At 37.5% G+C, this 4714-nt stretch overlaps 1 pseudogene; it reads right to left on the bottom strand.

The window, feature by feature from the left end:
* Nucleotides 1–4279: 4279 nt before the first annotated feature.
* Nucleotides 4280–4388, bottom strand: LOC115898946 (annotated as a pseudogene).
* Nucleotides 4389–4714: the final 326 nt, after the last annotated feature.

Here is a 4714-nt window from a genome sequence, read left to right as displayed (position 1 = left end):
CCAAAGGCCAGATGATTGTAACCAAGACAACTTTACTCAGAATCTTGGGGTGATGCCTTGCTTTATTAGTTTTTAAAGATTCCCCAATATTTAGGTAAATTTGAGATTGAGTAAGATTGCTGAGTCATACTAGGAGCCAACTTGAATCTAGTGGTCATGAATTCAAAAGGTGACTAGTCAGAGAGATTATGTGTTTTCCTCCAGAAGTTTCCATAGCATGAGAGTGAACAGTGAATGAGTGGAGAGTTGGTGGTAACCGGGGTTTAAGATTTATCAAGTGGGCACCAGATTTGAGAGGGAACAGAGCAATGTAAAGATACATTCAAAAAAGTGTTTACAATACACCATGGAGTTTATGCTTGATACAAAGAGAAGTGATGCCATGAAGGGCATAAGGAATAGTGAAAAGCCAGTAGAATGAATGGATTGGAGGGCCTGGTAATATCAACGTATTGTTGGAATGGGGTACTAGACGAAATCATCTGGAGACTTAGAAGGTGGAGGTCAGAAAGTGTGATGTTTATAACTGAGTTTCTAACAACATCTATCGTATGACAACAGAACCAAATGACCAAGGCAGGGTGGAGGACAAGGTCTCTGGAGTCAAAAAGTTCAGTGAATTACTAGGGCAAGATGGTGAGAGAATTGTTTTCAACAGACACTTAAAGTACCAGAAGTTATGACAAGCGTCGTATGTTGGAGAGGGTAACAGTTAGGCAGGAGCTAAAATCTTCAAGGAGTGAGGGGATGGTACCACCCATACTTAGATAGCCCCAGATACTGATTCCATCTTTAAACATTTTGAACAATGCAACAATGTTAATTTTCTTATACTTTATTCAATAGACGTTCATGTGTAGTCAGGTACTAGCATTTTCCTTTTTGCCCTATTTTATTCTGGTTAGTAGTAATTCACTGGTTTCTAAAGCTAATTGTATCATCATTGCTTTTTACACTTGAAATATTCAGTCATTATTTGTACAGAGCCAATTTTTCTTCTTGAAAGAATGTATCTCTTAGCTACAAGAATGGTCCAGCAATGGTAATAGAATTATTCTCCATGGAGAATACCTTTTTGCTTCTCTGGCTCTCCCTTTTAACATTAGCCTTAATCCGATAGCAAAATCAGCAATCTTAAAACAAAAAGAAAAATAATGATGTTTCTGAAAAGAGAGAGTCAGAAACATTACCAGCACACTGAATATGTATTTCAATCTCTTGGGTAACAAGTTTGTTTTTGTGATGGTTGTTTTTTGTTTTCCCTTTGGTAATGGCAATGTATTCTGGGGAAAAATGCATTGTGTTGATTTTTTTAAAAAGCCTATTAAAAATTTCCGAAGTTAAAAATGCCTGAAGCCCTTAATCTACCACATGAAATTGTAAATGATCCCCAGTGGTGGAGTTCTCTGTGATCCAAGTTCATCAGAGTTGACTGATGGATATTTTCAGATCATTCCTGAAGTTATAGTGCATTTCAACAATGAGTATTTGAGGTGTAGTATACAAATGTTCATCTTTCTATGACTGAGATGGCAGAGCCTTTTAGCTAAGACTCAGTGTGATTTGCTCCCTCTATCTACATCAATCACCAAACATGCAAATCATCATGACTCATTCATTGAGATAGAATGTTTCTCCCTCACTTGGCTGGAGCTCTCTTCTCTCACCTCCAATGTTTTACACAGGCTGTTTCAGAAATGTGAACAAACTGATTTCTCTGCCATCCCAGTTTTTTCATTTCTTCAAATTGATGTTTTTTTCCAGCACATCTTTACTGTGCTAGATCATATTCCCACTCCATTAAGTGTTTCTGACCATTCTTACCCACTCATATTTATATATCAAATCAAACATCTGTTAACATGTGTGAAGTTTATTATAATCAGTCTGTGTTATGTTCTCTGTTTAAATTATCTTATCTAATTTTTATATTAATTTCTTAAATAATTCTTTTGTCAAACATGTATAACTTGGAGTTGAAATAGCCTAGTGTAAATCTTGAATCTTACTCCCTGCACCTTCTGCCACATTGTCCATTTATGATGCTTGTAATTAGTTTGTAGATTTTACTTTTTAAGTCAAATATTCCAGAGCAAGAGTTTTCTGTCAAGAGGGAGTTTGCAGTTAGGTAGAGGACAAATGCATATATGGGTCACCTGGCTATTTTTTTTTTTTTCTTGTGTACCACATATACATTCTTTATTTCTAGCGTACTTCCACAAACAAGTCTGTTAAGGCTCAAGGGTCCAGTATCTCAAATCTGATAAAATATTATGCTTAGATCAGGCACGGTTGCTCACACCTGTAATCTCAGCACTTTGGGAGGTCAAAGCAGGAGGATCTCTTGAGCACAAGAGTTTGAGTCCAGTCTGGGCAACATAGCAAGACCATGTCTCTACTAAAAATTAAAAAAAAATTAGTCGGTCATGGTGGCGCATGCCTGTAGTCCCAGCTACTCAGGAGACTGAGGCAGGAGGACCACTTGAGCCTGGGAGATTGAGGGTGCTATGATCTATGGTTGTGCCACTGCACTCCAGCCTGAGGGACAGAGTGAGACCCTGTCTCAAAAGAAAAAGAAAACAATTCTGCTTAGTCCCATGCTGTCGGTAGAATGAGTCTGGCTTTTAATGGCCTGCCTTGATAAGAGGTCTGGTGCACTTTCTCACACATCATGCCATGTCCCTCAAAGGAGGACTCCTTATTAACATTGACACTAAATAACTGATAAGCTAATCATGGAGTTTAACTTAATGCACCTGAGAATGGGTTTCTTTCTTTTCACAGAGAAGGAAAATTGAAACAGTCATCTTTCAGGACTCCTGAACCAATGTTTTTTCTATTATGCCATACTACCTCTAAAATAATTGTTTGCTAATAACCAGTTATATGCAAAGAAATATATTAAGGCATTAAAAATGTTTGAAGATATGATTTATTCCTCGAGGCCCTTAACATCCAGTTGGCAAGATAATGCAAACTACCTGTGCCTCTCTTACACTTCTTAGCACGATGTCTATATTTTGTGATGGTCTATACTGTGTTTTCTTCTCTTCTCCTCCCAGCCCTGTCTTCCTGTTTACCATCTGAATGTGTTAAAAAATGCATATCTGCCTTTCTTCCCACTGCTGAAATAGGGCCTGGCTGATAGTTGGTATTCACTGCAGTTAGGAGAAGGACTGAAGAGAAGCCTGCACTTTTTCCTTTTTTGTACATGCTCTTCATTAATCCTGAAGTATCCTAACTCAACCCCTAATTATCCCCAGCCCTTTAAGCCCTACCTATCTCCCTTTAACCTTTGCCTGCCTCACTGTTCAAACCCCCTCTCCCATCACTGCTTTTGGGTTTCCATCTACCTCCTGTCCCTGTTTTATCCTATTGTATTTATGCATATGTGTTCAATATTTATTAAAATCTTAAAATATACCAGTACCTTAAATAAGAACTGAGGGATAAAGCAGATATCCCTCAAATTTGAGGATTTTTTTTTCTATTTTTTTTTCCTCCAGAACTGATCAGTGCCACAAAATATGATGAGGGAGCAAGGTGTCTGTTTTCTCTTTCAATTTCATTGTTCTAAAGACAACATGTTCAGTGTAGGTGCTGTGTATCCATTTCCTGTTTAAATTTACAGTCGTTTTCCAGTGGTGCTGCCTAACTCTTTGCTGATAGCTATACTTGACATTAGGTCATCTGGGCAGCTTGCTGTAATCATCTGTGAGCAAGCTCCTCAGGAACCCACCAGTGGGCACTAGAATAAAAAATTGCATTCAGTCTTATAATTTCCTCATTTATAATATGGGTATAATTATAGTACCTTCCTTGTGGGGTTCTTGTGAGGATTAACTGAGTCATTGCATGTAAAGCACTTCGAATACAGAAAGCACTCAGTAAATATTATTATTCTTATGGCGCTCTTCAGTACCCAAAATATAACACCACACTATTTGCATTCAGTACCTTTCTTTTGTGGAAGCTTCTATTCAAACAAGGGTATGTATTTTATTTATTTTTAACATTTTGCTTTTGAGAGAGCTCGAGATACATTTCATAGTTGTTTACAAGCAAAGAGAGACACCAATCAATTCAATTCTGCATCCTGCATCATAAGGTAAGTGCTGAAATGCAGTGATCTTACCATAGGATCAGTGCTTCTGCCACTAAACCTGAGTGTCATCAACCTTACTGGTTCTTTACTTAGATACTCTTGTCCAAAGTTCTTAAACATATCAGCAATACTATCATGCATCATTCTTTTATTATTATTTTTATTTAAATAAAAAGCCTACAGCACCCGGTATTCCCACGCAGTCTCCCACTCAAGTACTAACCAGGCCCAACCCTGCTTAGCCTCTGAGATCAGTCATGTTCAGGGTGGTATAGCCATAGACTCATGAATCATTTTTAACTGCATTTTAGCTGGGAAACATCCTGAATTAAACTATCATTTCTTATAACATGAGTATGTTTTAACCATATTAAATAACTTCTCCAAATATGAAATACATATGCATATCATTTGGTCTAGATGGATCCTTGAGTGTAATTTACTTTGCTGAAATGTTTATCTCTCTATCCACATTTGAATTCTTTAAATTACTTGGAGAGCCAAGGTGGCTCCCAGACTAAAATTTCCCCAATTGTCCTTCCACTGCTATTTGTTCATGTAGGAAATTTCTCCTTTCTGTACACAGACATCAGAGTATTCTACTCCAAA

This window comes from Rhinopithecus roxellana, chromosome 7 (genome assembly GCF_007565055.1).
Source record: "Rhinopithecus roxellana isolate Shanxi Qingling chromosome 7, ASM756505v1, whole genome shotgun sequence".
In the NCBI taxonomy this organism is placed as follows: Eukaryota; Metazoa; Chordata; class Mammalia; order Primates; family Cercopithecidae; genus Rhinopithecus; species Rhinopithecus roxellana.
The sequence above is the reverse complement of the archived record's forward strand: the minus strand, read 5'-3'. Positions and strand labels throughout refer to the sequence as shown.